The 18,608-nt window shown below is 50.0% G+C and overlaps 1 protein-coding gene across 1 annotated transcript in view; it reads right to left on the reverse strand.

Annotated features, from left to right (window-relative positions):
* cntfr (ciliary neurotrophic factor receptor) overlaps positions 1-10,367 on the reverse strand; it is an 85,067-nt gene extending 74,700 nt beyond the window's left edge. The window contains exon 1 of the mRNA XM_080017816.1: positions 10,180-10,367. The gene's annotated coding sequence lies outside the window, so the exon portion shown is untranslated. The remainder of the gene's footprint in view (positions 1-10,179) is intronic.
* Between the last annotated feature and the right edge of the window lie 8,241 nt (positions 10,368-18,608).

The raw sequence follows: 18,608 nt of genomic DNA on the forward strand, positions 1-18,608 counted from the left end.
ACAAACGTCCTGAATTATAATGACTGGAAACAATGAGGTCATCCAAGCAACATGTATTTATCCTGTGTGTGTTGTCAAAGAGTTTCCTTCTCGTTGTGTTTGGGCTTCCCTTGCAGACGGGCAGAACGTGCTGCTTGAGACTCTCCTCTTTAAAAAAATACTAAGTATTGTAGTATTTTTTTAAAGAGGCAGCACGTTCTGCCCGTCTGCAAGGGAAGCTTCTGAAAGCTCTGGACAAAACTCGAACATAAGGACTGCAAGAAACTCAGAAGGGAGTGTTAAAAACACCGACACAAGCTGCTGCAAAACCTCTGACAACATTTAATACAGACGACCAATGACCAAGCAACTTCTGCAGCCACAAAACACACGCAACAGAGCCGACACAGCCCAACATTGAACTTTAACCAAGGCCCGACGACCCTGGACCCGTATTGCTGCCTGCAGAGAGATTATTAATATTAATATTGTGGACACACACACACACACACACACACACACACACACACACTAGCTGAAGCTAAGTATTAGCATAGCATTCTGCAGGCGGCTAAACGCAAATTTCTTCCAACAAAATGGCCGCCTCAGCTCTTGCTGATGTTGTGTTTCCTTCTCCGGCGGGTCCTCGCTGTGCTGCAGTGAGGAGGCGCCCTGGAGGTGTGTGCCAGGCTAGGCTAGGCTATGCTAGGCTAAGCTAGGCTAGCTGCACACTTCACTGCCATGCTTTGAGCTAACAGTCAGCGTTCTCTGCCTGGCTGCTGTGAAATTAGCTCAAGGCATGCGGAGAGGTTCAGCTAGCCTAGCCTAGCCTAGCCTAGCTGTGAAGTTGGAGGTGGAAGGTGGAGGTAACTCCATGAACTTTGCACAAGTTTGAGCTCCGTGCGTGCTCACATGCGCTCTCACGTGCACCTTCCCGACACGGTGCTGCAGGTCACGGCCGCCATCCCATAATAGTCCCGCCACTCCATAATAGTCGCGTCGTGAACAAACAAAAGGTTGCATTGATTAGCGCCTGGAAATCGTCCTTGAATAGCATGAAAGCCCCGAGCTGCGATGCTATCTCTCTTTTCTATCTCAGCCTCTCGCTCCATCACTGGTTTAATTCTCCTCTTGCTCCATCCATTTGAAGAAAAATACAACTACAACCAAATAAAGGTTCAGTGGTAAATGTACTTTTATTGTGTATTCGCCCTGTAAATCTCCCTCCCTCTTTTTAGATCTAGAGACTTTTATTGTGGTAAAACACAAACCTTTAATATGTAGTGGCATCGGAAGCGTCTGTTCCGAGCCCAAACGAGGCCCTGAACGCACCGTGACGCAGTGACACACTTCCTGTACTGGATCCTACAGCGGCAGGAAGCAATAAAAAGCATTTCACAATAAAATACTGTTGCTGTGGTAAAACGGGAACCTTTAATGTGAAGTAGCCTTGGAGCCTACTTTTCCGAGCCTCAAATAGAACCTTGAACGCATCATGAGGCTCTTTGGATTCACTGTACTGGAAAGTACACTGGAAGGAAGTAGTACTGCCAAACAGGAAGTATATAGGTAAAATACATATATCCATCTATTATCTATCTGTCTGTCTGTCTGTCTGTCTGTCTGTCTCCTCCCCTCCTCCTCTGTTTTGCCAGCAGACAGGAGGGAGGGAAAGAGGAAACTAACATAATATTTAAGTCACTGAGGCCTCAACAAACATCCCTCAACAGATGGTGCAGGGAGGTAAAGGGGGAGGAAGGAGGCAGGGAGGCAGGGAGGGAGGAAGGAAAGGAGGGAGGGAGGCAGGGAGGTAAAGGGGGAGGAAGGAGGGAGGGAGGCAGGGAGGTAAAGGGGGAGGAAGGAGGCAGGGAGGCAGGGAGGGAGGAAGGAAAGGAGGGAGGGAGGGAGGTAAAGGGGGAGGAAGGAGGGAGGGAGGAAAGGAGGGAGGGAGGGAGGGAGGGAGGTAAAGGGGAAGGAAGGAGGGAAGGAGGGAGGGAGGGAGGGAGGGGGAGAAAGAGAGAGGGACCCCCCCTTCCTCCTTCCCTACTTCCTTCCTCCCTCCCTCCCCCTTTACCTCCCTGCCTCCCTGCCTCCCTCCCTCCCTCCCTGCCTCCCTCCGTTCCTTCCTCCCTCCCTCCCTCCCTTCTTTCCTCCCTCCCTCCCTCCCTTCTTTCCTTCCTTCCTTGTATTGTCAGCTAATCTTTAGGACTTTTAGCTTGTTTTAGCCTCTGACCCCTCGACCAATCAGAACGCCCCAAACTTAGAACAGCAAAGTGGACACTCCCCCCTCCCTCCCCCCACAGAGGATGGTTTAGCCGCTAAGCGCTAATCAATCAGCCTCTGATAATGGCCGCCGCCAAAGCAACGGGGTTGTGACCCCTGGTGACCCCTGTGACCCCTGGGTGTCCGTGCACGTGCACACACACACACACACACACACACACACACACACACACACACTCAGTTGCTATAGTTACTGCGTAGCTGGCTTTCTCTCTCTCTCCTTTCACTTTCTCCACCTCCATCCTTCTATCCCTCCATCCCTCCATCCCTCCCTCCATCCCTCCCTCCATCCCTCCATCCCTCCCTCCATCCCTCCCTCCATCCCTCCCTCCATCCCTCCATCCCTCCCTCCCTCCCTCCCTCCCTCCCTCCCTCCCTCCATCCCTCCATCTTTCTCTCTCTCCGTTTGAACACCTTCACGCTGAAACATGTGTCCATACAGTTCTATTCCTGGGATGGGCTGGGGGCGTGGCCTCCAGAGGGGGCGTGGCCTGCCACAGCGCAGTAGCAGGGCGCTCGATTTGAAGGATGTGAAGGCCCGTGTTGAAGATGCCTTGTTTACGTTGTTTTTCCTCAATAAAGTGTTCACAGGTTGCTCAATCTCTGGCACGGGGTCTGTGGGTCCACTGCCGCTGCCACGGGCGGAGGCAGCTCTTAGTTCTCGTCACCTTTTTAGGACCAGTACAAACAGAAATCAATCAAATGCAGCATCGTCCTGTCTCCTCATGTGACGTCACGTCCAACATCAGGACCATCAGATCGCCAGGTGGGCGTGGCTGGGGGCGTGGCACGGGGCGTGGCTGGGCGTGGCTGGGGGGCGTGGCAGAGGCCTGTTGTGATACTGAGCTCACCATTTACACCGTCAGGTTCTTTTTCACCGCCTTTAACTCTTGGAGCACGTGGCAGCAGCTTCACCTGCTTCACCTGCTTCACCTGCTTCATCCTCCACTTGTTTCCACAGCTGAGTTTGATTTATTAACATGAGATAAATATGAAAGGTCAGGGGTCACCTGCTCAGTGCTAGTTGTACGTCAGCGTCGCTGCAGCGCTTCACATTCGCTGCCCTGTCAATCAACATGGAAGGTCACACCAAGTCGGCATGGGCGTGGGCATCGAGGTGGGCGTGGGCATCGAGGTGGGCGTGGGCATCGAGGTGGGCGTGGGCATCGAGGTGGGCGTGGGCATCGAGGTGGGCGTGGGCGTGAGGTGGGCGTGGGCGTCGAGGTGGGCGTCGAGGTGGGCGTGGGCATCGAGGTGGGCGTGGGCATCGAGGTGGCCGTGGGCGTGAGGTGGGCGTGGGCGTGGAGGTGGGCGTCGAGGTGGACGTCCAGGTGGGCGTCGAGGTGGGCGTGGGCGTAGAGGTGGGCGTCGAGGTGGGTGTGGGTGTCGAGGTGGGCGTCAAGGTGGACGTCCAGGTGGGCGTAGAGGTGGGCGTGGGCGTAGAGGTGGGCGTCGAGGTGGGTGTGGGTGTCGAGGTGGGCGTCAAGGTGGACGTCCAGGTGGGCGTAGAGGTGGGCGTCGAGGTGGGTGTGGGTGTCGAGGTGGGCGTCAAGGTGGACGTCCAGGTGGGCATAGAGGTGGGTGTGGGTGTCGAGGTGGGCGTCCTGGTGGGCGTGGGCGTAGAGGTGAGCGTCGAGGTGGGTGTCCTTCCATCCTCCTTTCCTTCCTTCCATCCTCCTTTCCTTCCTTCCATCCTCCTTTCCTTCCTTCCTTCCTTCCTTCCTTCCTTCCTTCCTTCCTTCCTTCCTTCCTTCCTTCCTCCTTTCCTTCCTTCCATCCTCCTTTCCTTCCTTCCTTCCTTCCTCCTTTCATGCTGAAATCTCTCTATGAATCTGCATAAACGATGAGACTCGATGGAACGACGTCGATAAACAGAGTCAAAGGTTGAGAGGTCGAAGGTCAGTGATGACGTCACTACGAGAAGATGGAGGAACCAGACACCAGGCGTGGTCCAGGGGGCGGTCCCCAAACTGATGGATGCTTCAGAGCATCCATCCATCTGTTCATCCGTTCATCCATCCATCCATCCATCCATCCATCCATCCATCCATCCATCATCCATCCGTACACCCATCCATACATACATACATACATCCCTACATCCATCATCCATCCATACATCCATCCATCCGTATATCCATCCATCCATCAAACATCCATCCATCCATCCATCTGTACATCCATCCATCAATCCATCATCCATCCGTACATCCATCCATCCGTACATCCATATATCCATACATCCATCCATCCATCAAACATCCATCCATCGGTACATCCATCCATCCATCAAACATCCATACAGCCATCTCTCCGTACATCCATCCCTCTGTACATCCATCCTTCCGTACATCCATCCCTCCGTACATCCATCCATCAAACATCTATATATCCACCCATCTGTACATCCATCCATCTTCGTCTTTCGTATATCATCAGATGGCCAACTCAGTGTCATATAGCCACGCCCTCGTCTCCAGTCCTAGGTCAAAAAGGCCAGCTTCTGAGGGTGGGCTGTATAGGGGGCAGCTGGTGATTATGTGCTCGGCAGTCTGTTCAGGTTCGCCGCACTCGCATGACACACTGTCGGAGAGGCCCCACTTCTTTAGAGAGGACTTGAAGCGCCCGACGCCAGTACGCAGGCGGTTCAGCGAGGTCCATAGGTGGCGTGGCATGTCTTCTCCTTTTACACCTCCTCCTGGGTCCCGGATGTATCGTTGGATGCGGGAGGGCGCAGCTGACTCCCACGATTGTCTCCAGGATGCTGCCAGCCAGGCGTCCTTGGACAAGTCGTCAGGGATCGACTGTAGCATCTCTTGTGCTGCCTTGTTGTAGGGATGGCGAGACTTGAGCCTGCATGGTGGTGCCGGTGTTGTTGTGGCTTTGTGTAGGATGTGCCAGTCGTTCTTCTGGGCTTTCCTTGCCAGGGCGAGGGTAGCTGCTTCCCGTCGGAGACTGGGTGGGGCGATACCAGCTAGGACTGGCAGGTAGGACACAGGGGTGGGTTTCAGACAACCAGTTACTATCCGGAAGGCGCTGTTGATGACAGTATCCACCTTGTTCGTATGTGGACTTCTGCTCCAGGCAGGGGCACAGTATTCCGCTACGGGTAGGACCAGGGCTTGCGTGGATATGCGTAGGGTCTGGGGGGAAGCTCCCCAAGTCGAGCCTGCAAGGCGGCGGATGAGCGAGACCCTTGCGGTTGTCTTGGCCTTCACTTCATCCAGGTGCTGCTTGTAGGACAGCGTCCGGTCCAAGCATACGCCGAGGTACTTGGGGGCTTGCTGGAACTCCAGGCGGATGTTGCCAACATGCACGTCCAGTTCCCTTCTTGCCTCCCGGTTGTAGAGGTGGTAAGCTGCAGACACTGTTTTGCCCATGCTGAGCTGAAGGTGCCACTTCTGGAGGTAGTCTGCCAGGATGCCCATGTCTCGGTTGAGGCCTTCTTCCATAGTGTTCCATGTTGGGCATCGAAGCATGATGGCCAGGTCGTCCGCATAGCCGTACTTCTTGGATGTTGTGTCTGGCAGGTTGTGAATATAGATGTTCAATAACATTGGTGAGAGGACAGAGCCTTGCGGGACACCGTTCTTCAGCCTTCTGAGCCTGCTGGTCTGGCCATCGCTGGTTTGTAGGATGAAGCTATGGTTAGATAGCATCTCCATGATAAATCTCACCATGTGCCGGTCCGGGATTGTTCTCAACAGTTTCAGGTGTAGTCCACGGTGCCACACGGTGTCATAAGCGGCTGTCAGGTCCAGGAATACTACTCCAGCTTTCTCATTATCTTGGAAGCTGTCCTCGATGTCCTGGGTGAGTAGCGTTACCTGGTCCACCATTGACCTGCCTCTGCGGAAGCCGGCTTGTTCCGGTGGGAGTTGAGGGTCCACCACTGGCTCAATGCGGCTGTGGATCAGCCTCTCCAGAATCTTGTATGGGACACAGAGCAGGGATATGGGCCTGTAGGACTTCGGGTCTTCGGCGGGTTTGTTCGGCTTTGGCAAGGCTATGATGGAAGCACGGCGCCAGGTCTTCGGGAGCTTGGACCTCCGGAAGCATGATGAGAAGAATGTGCGTAGCCATTGAGATGTTCTTTCACTTTGGTGCATAACAAACTCTGGGTGGATATTGTCTCGACCTGGTGATTTGCCCAGCTTCAGTTTTTTAATTGCTGCCTTTAGCTCGGCTGCTGTGAAGTCTCCTGAGAGATTAGCATCAGCGCTGGCTGCTCTGGAGAGGGATGATACCTCACACGATGTCAGTCGTGTGAAGTTTTTGTCCGCATCAGGGAAGCAACCATTTTTCAGGAGCTGGGAAGCAATAGCATCTGCAGTCACTGGACACCTACGAGGTGTTGTTTTTCTCCCTGAGAGCAAGTTGATGGTCTGCCACGCCTTCCGGGTGGGTGAAGTCGACGGATTCCGCTACTTCCGTCCACCTAGCCCTTCGGGTGTCATCCAGCTTCTGCAGTAGGGTTGTTGCTGTTGCGTCCATTTCTTCTCTGGTGATCGCCTGCTGGTGTTGGCGCAACAGGCAGCTGCACTCCTCATCCCAGCCCGGGATATAGTTTTTATTGTAGCCACGTGGGATTTTGTGCTTTGCTGCCCTTAGGAGGACTTCACAGTAGGCACTGTATGCAGCATCCACGTCTTCTGCTTCTGGGTCCATGAGACCAGTAGTTCTTCTTTCTGTTTCCACCGTAAACGACTGCCAGTTCGCCTTCCTGAAGTTCCATCTCCTGACCGGTTTGCCAGCTACCGGCTGTACTAGGGATGGTACTTTGATGATGGATGGGCGGTGGTGTGAGCGAGGGAACCTGTCCAAGACACGTCTCTCCGGTTTCAGGTCGTTACTGCGGCATATGACGAAGGCCAGATCTGGGTTGGTATAAGAGCTCCAACGTGCAGAGCAGAAGCTTGGGGGCTCCTTTGGGTCGTACAGCAGTAGTGCCTCAACGTTAGAGGCCCACTCACTCAGTGCTTCTCCATCCTGTGATGTGTGTTGGTAACCCCAATCCTTATGTTGGCAGTTGAAGTCACCTGCATAGATGGCAGGAGCAGTCACGGGTGGAAGTGATGATGCAGTCAGCGCTGTTGTCCATCCATCAAACATCTATATATCCACCCATCTGTACATCCATCCATCAAACATCTATATATCCACCCATCTGTACATCCATCCATCAAACATCCATCCATCTGTACATCCATCCATCGGTACATCCATCCATCCATCAAACATCCATACATCCATCCCTTCGTACATCCATCCATCCATCGAACATCCATACAGCCATCTCTCTGTACACCCATCCCTCCGTACATCCATACATCCATCCTTCCGTACATCCATCCCTCCGTACATCCATCCATCAAACATCTATATATCCACCCATCTGTACATCCATCCAGACATCCATCCATCCATACATCCTTACATCCATCCATCATCCATCTGTACATCCATCCATCCATCATCCATCCGTACATCCATACATCGTACATCTATCCATCCATCCACCCATACATCCATCCATCCATCATCCATCTGTACATCCGTCCGTACATCCATCCATATGTACATCCATCCACCCATACATGCATCCATCTGTCGCTCCATCCATACATACATACATATGTACATCTGTACATCCACCCATACATCCATCCGTACATCCATCCATTCATTCGTACATCCATCCATCCATCCATTAATCCGTACTCTATACATCCATCCGTACTTCTATACATCCATCTGTTTATCCATCTTTCAATCCATCCTTCCATCCTCTTTTCTTTCCATCCAACCTTCCATCTATTCATCCATCTCTCATCCTTCTTTCCATTCTTCCAGCCATCCATCTTATCATCCGTCCATCCTTCTTTCCATTCTTCCATCTTCCTTTCATTCATCCACCCCTCCATACATCCATCCTTCCATCCATCCATCTTCCTTTCATCCATCTGTCCTCAGATCAGCACCTACACTGTACAGAGTCATTCATTTCTTCCACGTTAAACATGTCGTTCATCCCTAAAACGCTTTTTACAATTGAGATTTTACAAAAATATTTGTCATAAAACATTTGAAAGATGGAACTTTTAAGGGGAATCAATAATAATAATATTTACATTAAAATTAACTTTTTTGTATTTTGATACATTTTCAATTTGCAGTTCAAGTTGAAATATTAATTTAAGAATTGGTTTTAATATTAATTGAAATATTACTTTTAATATATGTTAAAATATCAGTTTAAATATTAATTTAAATATTAGTTGAAATATCAGTTTAAGTATAAGTTTAAATATTCATTTAAATATTGGTCTAAATATTAGCTTAAATATTAATTAAATACTAGTTGAAATATTAGTGTAAATATTAGTTGAATTATTAATGTAAATACTAGTTTAAATACTAGTCTAAATATTAGTTGAAATATTAATTTTAATATTGGTATAAATATAAGTTTGAATATTAATTTAGATACTAGTTTAAATATTAGTCTAAATATTAGTGAACATATTCATTTAAATACTAGTTTAAATACTAGTGTAAATATTAGTTTAAATATTCGATTTAAATATTGGTCCAAATATTAGTTTAAATATTAATCTAAATATTAGTCTAAATATTAGTTGAAATATTAATTGAAATACTAGTTTGAATATTAGTCTAAATATAAGTTGAAATATTAATTGAAATAGTAGTTTAAATACTAGTCTAAATATTAGTTGAAATATTAATTTAAATAGTAGTTTAAATACTAGTCTAACTATTAGTTGAAATATTAATTTAAATACTGGTTTAAATATTAGTTGAAATATAAGTCTAAATATTAGTCTAAATATAAGGTGCAATATTACTTGTCATGTAAAAGTCATTTTTGAAGTAAATCCAGTAGAAGTTATTTCCCAGCTATGACATCACAGGTGTTTCATGTGAATGTCCGAAAATGATGGAAACAACTTCCTTATTTTCAGGTTTTCAGAGTTCCACTTCCTTCTCAGTTTCAAACAATAACTCATAAAAAGTACATTTACTTTAAAAATACAATTCACATGAAATACACATTTCACAGTGTCATCAACTGACATGGAACAATAAATATATTTACACTTTCGAAAGTAGAAGAAGTAAAACACACTCATTAATATTCTATATTTTCTGGTTGAATATGATGAAAATATGGAAATGTTGAGATCTGCACAATGTAAACAAAGTAAAACATGTTCCTGCTTTACGACGGTGACTGAGGAGACCAACGGGGACTGTTTTCCCACCAAATCACTGTGTGGACCCCGCCACGCACGCACACGCACGCACGCACACGCACGCGCACACACACACACGCGCACACACACAGACACACACGCGCGCACGCACGCACACACACAGACACACACGCGCACACACGCACACACACAGACACACACGCACACACGCGCACACACACAGACACACGCGCACGCACGCACGCACGCACACACAGACGCGCGCGCGCACACACGTGCGCGCGCGCCTGCAAAAGAAGGTCCAAAAAGCAAAGAGAGAATGTGAGTGAATGACATTCCAGTCATTCCAGAGGAGGATTCCACGGAAGGAACGAGCTGAATGGATGGAGGGACGGGTGGAGGGACGGGTGGAGGGACGGATGGAGGGACGGGTGGAGGGACGGATGGAGGGATGGGTGGAGGGACGGGTGGAGGGACGGATGGAGGGACGGGTGGAGGGACGGATGGAGGGATGGGTGGAGGGACGGGTGGAGGGACGGATGGAGGGATGGGTGGAGGGATGGGTGGAGGGTGAGGGATGAATAGAGAGAGAGAGAGAGACCTCTATCCCTCCTTCACCCTCCATCCATCCCCATGAACAATCAGAAGCTTTTGGAATAAAGGACAAGAAGGGTGGACTCACCTCCTTCCTTCCTTCCTTCCTCTGTCTTCGCCTCCTTCTCCTCCTCTGTCACTCCCGTCCTCCCTCTTTCTTTTCTATGGATCCGTCGCCTCCTTCTTTCTCTTCAAGGAGCGAAGCGCAGGATAAAACGCGTGCGCGTCAACAACAAAAGTTGTGTCGGTTGGTACGTCCGCGGCACGCGTGCGCGTACGATATGCACGTGCGCGTTGCACGGAGATATAGCCTGTGCGTGAGCGCGCGTGCGCTTATGTCCGCGATACGTCCGCGTCCGTGTCCGTCCGCGTCGCTTCTGCGGCGGCGGAGCGACGCGGCGGCGCTTAAAACACCGCGTCCATGTGACCGGGGGGAGGGGGCGGAAGCCGCGCGCGCACGCACACACACCCCGGATGCAGAGCGCGCGCACCCGCGTCATAACCATTCATCCATATTTTAAAAAAGACACCGACGAGGTGTCTGCGGCAGCGCGCGGGGACGAGGGAACACGTGTGCGCACGCGCGTGAACGTGATTTTTGACTGTCTCCTAGCTCCTATCATGTCTCCTAGCTCCTATCATGTCTCCTAGCTCCTATCATGTCTCCTAGCTCCTATCATGTCTTCTAGCTCCTATCATGTCTCCTAGCTCCTATCATGTCTCCTAGCTCCTATCATGTCTCCTAGCTCCTATCATGTCTCCTAGCTCCTATCATGTCTCCTAGCTCCTATCATGTCTCCTAGCTCCTATCATGTCTCCTAGCTCCTATCATGTCTCCTAGCTCCTATCATGTCTCCTAGCTCCTATCATGTCTCCTAGCTCCTATCATGTCTTCTAGCTCCTATCATGTCTCCTAGCTCCTATCATGTCTCCTAGCTCCTATCATGTCTCCTAGCTCCTATCATGTCTCCTAGCTCCTATCATGTCTCCTAGCTCCTATCATGTCTCCTAGCTCCTATCATGTCTCCTAGCTCCTATCATGTCTCCTAGCTCCTATCATGTCTCCTAGCTCCTATCATGTCTCCTAGCTCCTACCATGTCTCCTAGCTCCTATCATGTCTCCTAGCTCCTATCATGTCTCCTAGATCCTATCATGTCTCCTAGCTCCTACCATGTCTCCTAGCTCCTATCATGTCTCCTAGCTCCTATCATGTCTCCTAGCTCCTAGACTGTCTCCTAGCTCCTATCATGTCTCCTAGCTCCTATCATGTCTCCTAGCTCCTAGACTGTCTTCTAGCTCCTACCATGTCTCCTAGCTCCTATCATGTCTCCTAGCTCCTATCATGTCTCCTAGCTCCTATCATGTCTCCTAGCTCCTATCATGTCTCCTAGCTCCTACCATGTCTCCTAGCTCCTATCATGTCTCCTAGCTCCTATCATGTCTCCTAGATCCTATCATGTCTCCTAGCTCCTACCATGTCTCCTAGCTCCTATCATGTCTCCTAGCTCCTATCATGTCTCCTAGCTCCTAGACTGTCTTCTAGCTCCTACCATGTCTCCTAGCTCCTATCATGTCTCCTAGCTCCTATCATGTCTCCTAGCTCCTATCATGTCTCCTAGCTCCTATCATGTCTCCTAGCTCCTATCATGTCTCCTAGCTCCTACCATGTCTCCTAGCTCCTATCATGTCTCCTAGCTCCTATCATGTCTCCTAGATCCTATCATGTCTCCTAGCTCCTACCATGTCTCCTAGCTCCTATCATGTCTCCTAGCTCCTATCATGTCTCCTAGCTCCTAGACTGTCTCCTAGCTCCTATCATGTCTCCTAGCTCCTATCATGTCTCCTAGCTCCTAGACTGTCTTCTAGCTCCTACCATGTCTCCTAGCTCCTATCATGTCTCCTAGCTCCTATCATGTCTCCTAGCTCCTATCATGTCTCCTAGCTCCTACCATGTCTCCTAGCTCCTATCATGTCTCCTAGCTCCTATCATGTCTCCTAGATCCTATCATGTCTCCTAGCTCCTACCATGTCTCCTAGCTCCTATCATGTCTCCTAGCTCCTATCATGTCTCCTAGCTCCTAGACTGTCTTCTAGCTCCTACCATGTCTCCTAGCTCCTATCATGTCTCCTAGCTCCTATCATGTCTCCTAGCTCCTATCATGTCTCCTAGCTCCTATCATGTCTCCTAGCTCCTATCATGTCTCCTAGCTCCTATCATGTCTCCTAGCTCCTACCATGTCTCCTAGCTCCTATCATGTCTCCTAGCTCCTATCATGTCTCCTAGATCCTATCATGTCTCCTAGCTCCTACCATGTCTCCTAGCTCCTATCATGTCTCCTAGCTCCTATCATGTCTCCTAGCTCCTAGACTGTCTCCTAGCTCCTATCATGTCTCCTAGCTCCTATCATGTCTCCTAGCTCCTAGACTGTCTTCTAGCTCCTACCATGTCTCCTAGCTCCTATCATGTCTCCTAGCTCCTATCATGTCTCCTAGCTCCTATCATGTCTCCTAGCTCCTACCATGTCTCCTAGCTCCTATCATGTCTCCTAGCTCCTATCATGTCTCCTAGATCCTATCATGTCTCCTAGCTCCTACCATGTCTCCTAGCTCCTATCATGTCTCCTAGCTCCTATCATGTCTCCTAGCTCCTAGACTGTCTTCTAGCTCCTACCATGTCTCCTAGCTCCTATCATGTCTCCTAGCTCCTATCATGTCTCCTAGCTCCTATCATGTCTCCTAGCTCCTATCATGTCTCCTAGCTCCTACCATGTCTCCTAGCTCCTATCATGTCTCCTAGCTCCTATCATGTCTCCTAGATCCTATCATGTCTCCTAGCTCCTACCATGTCTCCTAGCTCCTATCATGTCTCCTAGCTCCTATCATGTCTCCTAGCTCCTATCATGTCTCCTAGCTCCTATCATGTCTCCTAGCTCCTACCATGTCTCCTAGCTCCTATCATGTCTCCTAGCTCCTACCATGTCTCCTAGCTCCTATCATGTCTCCTAGCTCCTACCATGTCTCCTAGCTCCTATCATGTCTCCTAGCTCCTAGACTGTCTTCTAGCTCCTACCATGTCTCCTAGCTCCTATCATGTCTCCTAGCTCCTATCATGTCTCCTAGCTCCTATCATGTCTCCTAGCTCCTATCATGTCTCCTAGCTCCTACCATGTCTCCTAGCTCCTATCATGTCTCCTAGCTCCTATCATGTCTCCTAGATCCTATCATGTCTCCTAGCTCCTACCATGTCTCCTAGCTCCTATCATGTCTCCTAGCTCCTATCATGTCTCCTAGCTCCTATCATGTCTCCTAGCTCCTAGACTGTCTCCTAGCTCCTATCATGTCTCCTAGCTCCTATCATGTCTCCTAGCTCCTATCATGTCTCCTAGCTCCTAGACTGTCTTCTAGCTCCTATCATGTCTCCTAGCTCCTATCATGTCTCCTAGCTCCTATCATGTCTCCTAGCTCCTATCATGTCTCCTAGCTCCTAGACTGTCTCCTAGCTCCTATCATGTCTCCTAGCTCCTATCATGTCTCCTAGCTCCTATCATGTCTCCTAGCTCCTACCATGTGTCCTAGCTCCTATCATGTCTCCTAGCTCCTATCATGTCTCCTAGCTCCTATCATGTCTCCTAGCTCCTAGACTGTCTTCTAGCTCCTATCATGTCTCCTAGCTCCGATCATGTCTCCTAGCTCCTAGACTGTCTCCTTGACAGTTTTGATTTTCAGTTGCAGCAACCTGATGAAACAGTCGGTTGCTAATGGTTACGTAATTAACAAAATGAGTCGTTAGTTAACAAGGCTTCCTCCAATGACGGAAGGAAAACGGGAAGGAGGGAAGGAAGGATGGAATGAGAGAAATAAAGCATGAAGGAAGGAAGGGAGGAAGGATGGAAATAAGGAAAGAAGGAAGGATGGAAGGAAGGAAAAATGGAAGGAAGGGAAGAAGGAGGGACAGGAGGAAGGAAGAATGGAAGTAAGGAAGAAAGAAAGGATGGAAGGAAGGGAGGGAGGGAAGGAGGAAGGAAGGAAGGAAGGAGGGAATGAGGGACAGAAGGAAGAAAGAAAGGATGTAAGGAAGGAAGAAAGAAAGGAGGGCAGGAAGGAAGGATGAAAGGAAGAAAGAAAGGAAGGAAGGAAGGAGGGAGGGAAGGAAGTAGGGGAGGAAGGAAGGAAGAAGGGAAGGAAGGAAGGAAGGAAGGAAGGAAGGAGGGGAGGGAGGAAGGAAGGAAGGAAGGAAGGAGGGGAGGAAGATAAAAAGTATTTTATCCATTGAAACACACGTGTACACACACACATTAGTACCAGATGTTGGAATGTGTGTGTGTGTGTGTGTGTGTGTGTGTGTGTGTGTGTGTGTGGTTTAAGCTTCTGCTGCAGCTAGGCTAGCTGAACCCATCTGCAGCCATGCATTGAGCTAACACAGTTAGCATGCAGAACTGGAGTGTCCCTTTAAAGACACTTTCAAAAATATGTTGGAATTTTTCAAAACCCGATAATTACAAAAAATATGTAATTTTTTTTAAACATATTGAAATTATAAAAAAAGAAACAAATCCAGGAAGTCATGTGACGTCAGTGCTTTCAGTGTTGATCCACAACGTCAGAAATGCAGAATCGCACGGATCCCCTGTCACAGTGCAAAGCCACACCACCTGGAAAGTTCGCAAAAAGAAAAGAATCCAAACCTCCTGCTCCATCCGCTCCATCCCGCTCCATCCGCTCCATCCGCTCCATCCGCTCCATCCGCTCCATCCGCTCCATCCCACTTTACGACTTAGGAAGAATGCGATCATTTGGGATGAGCTCATGCGATAAAAACGAGCGTTGGGGAAACAGAGATTCCTGCGTTTCCGGAAAAGCAGCATCTGAGGAAAAAACCACAAACACAAAAACAACAACAACAATCTCTGACCTCATCTTCAGAAGCGTCACCGTGGCAACAGGCAAAAACAAACAAACATTAACAAAACAAATCAATTAGTCATGAACATCAAGGTGTTAGCGAGGAAGGAAGGAGGGACGAACAAGGGATGAGGAGGATAGAAGGAGGGATGAAGGAGGATGAAGGAGGATGAAGGAGGATGAAGGAGGATGAAGGAGGATGAAGGAGAATGAAGGAGAATGAAGGAGCATGAAGGAGGGATGAAGGAGAATGAAGGAGGGATGGAGGAGGATGAAGGAGGATGAAGGAGAATGAAGGAGGGATGGAGGAGGGATGAAGGAGGGATGAAGGACGATGAAGGACGATGGAGAAGGATGAGGAGGATGGAGGAGGGATGAAGGAGGATGAAGGAGGGCAATGGAGGAGGGATGAAGAGGATGAAGGAGGGATGGAGGAGGGATGAAGGAGGATGAAGAAGGATGAAGGAGGATGAAGGAGGGATGAAGGAGGATGAAGGAGGGATGGAGGAGGATGAAGGAGGATGAAGGAGAATGAAGGAGGGATGGAGGAGGGATGAAGGAGGGATGAAGGACGATGAAGGACGATGGAGAAGGATGAGGAGGATGGAGGAGGGATGAAGGAGGATGAAGGAGGATGAAGGAGGGCAATGGAGGAGGGATGAAGAGGATGAAGGAGGGATGGAGGAGGGATGAAGGAGGATGAAGGAGGATGAAGGAGGATGAAGGAGGGATGAAGGAGGATGAAGGAGGGATGGAGGAGGATGAAGGAGGATGAAGGAGAATGAAGGAGGGATGGAGGAGGGATGAAGAGGATGAAGGAGGGATGGAGGAGGGATGAAGGAGGGATGAAGGAGAATGAAGGAGGGATGGAGGAGGATGGAGGAGGATGAAGGAGGATGAAGGAGAATGAAGGAGGGATGGAGGAGGATGAAGGAGAATGAAGGAGCATGAAGGAGGGATGAAGGACAATGAAGGAGGGATGGAGGAGGATGAAGGAGGATGAAGGAGAATGAAGGAGGGATGGAGGAGGGATGAAGGAGGGATGAAGGACGATGAAGGACGATGGAGAAGGATGAGGAGGATGGAGGAGGGATGAAGGAGGATGAAGGAGGATGAAGGAGGATGAAGGAGGATGAAGGAGGGCAATGGAGGAGGGATGAAGAGGATGAAGGAGGGATGAAGGAGGATGAAGGAGGATGAAGGAGGGATGAAGGAGGATGAAGGAGGGATGGAGGAGGATGAAGGAGGATGAAGGAGAATGAAGGAGGGATGGAGGAGGGATGAAGAGGATGAAGGAGGGATGGAGGAGGGATGAAGGAGGGATGAAGGAGGATGAAGGAGGATGAGGAGGATGGAGGAGGGATGGAGGAGGGATGAAGGAGGATGAAGGAGGATGGAGAAGGATGAGGAGGATGGAGGAGGGATGAAGGAGGATGAAGGAGGATGAAGGAGGGCAATGGAGGAGGGATGAAGAGGATGAAGGAGGGATGGAGGAGGGATGAAGGAGGATGAAGGAGGATGAAGGAGGATGAAGGAGGGATGAAGGAGGATGAAGGAGGGATGGAGGAGGATGAAGGAGGATGAAGGAGAATGAAGGAGGGATGGAGGAGGGATGAAGAGGATGAAGGAGGGATGGAGGAGGGATGAAGGAGGGATGAAGGAGAATGAAGGAGGGATGGAGGAGGATGGAGGAGGATGAAGGAGGATGAAGGAGAATGAAGGAGGGATGGAGGAGGATGAAGGAGAATGAAGGAGCATGAAGGAGGGATGAAGGAGAATGAAGGAGGGATGGAGGAGAATGAAGGAGGATGAAGGAGAATGAAGGAGGGATGGAGGAGGGATGAAGGAGGGATGAAGGACGATGAAGGACGATGGAGAAGGATGAGGAGGATGGAGGAGGGATGAAGGAGGATGAAGGAGGATGAAGGAGGATGAAGGAGGGCAATGGAGGAGGGATGAAGAGGATGAAGGAGGGATGGAGGAGGGATGAAGGAGGATGAAGGAGGATGAAGGAGGGATGAAGGAGGATGAAGGAGGGATGGAGGAGGATGAAGGAGGATGAAGGAGAATGAAGGAGGGATGGAGGAGGGATGAAGAGGATGAAGGAGGGATGGAGGAGGGATGAAGGAGGGATGAAGGAGGATGAAGGAGGATGAGGAGGATGGAGGAGGGATGGAGGAGGGATGGAGGAGGGATGAAGGAGGATGGAGGAGGATGGAGGAGGGATGAAGGAGGATGAAGGAGGATGAAGGAGAATGAATGAGGGATGGAGGAGGGATGAAGAGGATGAAGGAGGGATACGGGAGGATGAAGGAGGATGAAGGAGGGATGAGGAGGATAGAAGTGGGGATGAAGGAGGATGGAGGAGGGATGAAGGAGGATGAAGGAGGATGAAGGAGGGATGGAGGAGGGATGAAGGAGGATGAAGGAGAATGAAGGAGGGATAAGGGAGGATGAAGGAGGATGAAGGGTGGATGGAAGGGGGCTGAAGGAGGATAAAGAAGGATGAAGGAGCATGGAGGGATGAGGAGGATAGAAGGAGGGATGAAGGAGGATGGAGGAGGATGAGGAGGATGGAGCAGGGATGAAGGAGAATGAAGGATGGATGAAAGAGGATGAAGGAGGGATGAAGGAGGGATGAGGAGGATAGAAGGAGGGATGAAGGAGGATGAAGGAGAATGAAGGAGGATGCAGGAGGGATGGAGGAGGGATGAAGGAGAATGAAGGAGGATGAAGGAGGATGGAGGAGGATGAAGGAGGGATGGAGGAGGGATGAAAGAGAATGAAGGAGGATGAAGGAGAATGAAGGAGAATGAAGGAGGGATGGAGGAGGGATGAAGGAGGGATGGAGGAGGGATGGAGGAGAGATGAAGTCGGGATAAGGGAGGATGAAGGAGGATGAAGGAGGGATGAAGGAGGGATGAAGGAGGGATGGAGGAGGATGAAGGAGGGATGAAGGAGGATGGAGGAGGATGAGGGAGGGATGGAGGAGGGATGAAGGAGAATGAAGGAGGATGAAGGAGAATGAAGGAGGGATGGAGGAGGGATGAAGGAAGATGAAGGAGGGATGGAGGAGGGATAAAGGAGGATGAAGGAGGATGAAGGAGGGATGAAGGAGGGATAAAGGAGGGATGGAGGAGGGATGAAGGAGGGATGAAGGAGGATGAAGGAGGATGAAGGAGGGATGAAGGAGGGATGAAGAGGATGAAGGAGAATGAAGGAGGATGAAGGAGGGATGAAGGAGGGATGGAGGAGGGATGAAGGAGGATGAAGGAGGGAGGGAGGAGGGATGAAGGAGGATGGAGGGATGAAGGAGGGATGGAGGAGGGATGAAGAGGATGAAGGAGAATGAAGGAGGATGAAGGAGGGATGAAGGATGGATGGAGGAGGGATGAAGAGGATGAAGGAGGATGAAGGAGGATGAAGGAGGGATGAGGAGGATAGAAGGAGGGATGACGGAGGATGGAGGAGGATGAGGAGGATTGAGGAGGGATGAAGAAGGATGAAGGAGGATGAAGGAGGATGAAGAGGGATGAAGGAGGGATGGAGGAGGGATAATGAAGATGAAGGAGGATGAAGGAGGATGAAGGAGGGATGAAGGAGGATGAAGGAGG

The sequence above is a fragment of the Zeus faber genome, assembly GCF_960531495.2.
Source record: "Zeus faber genome assembly, chromosome: 17".
Lineage (NCBI taxonomy): Eukaryota > Metazoa > Chordata > Actinopteri > Zeiformes > Zeidae > Zeus > Zeus faber.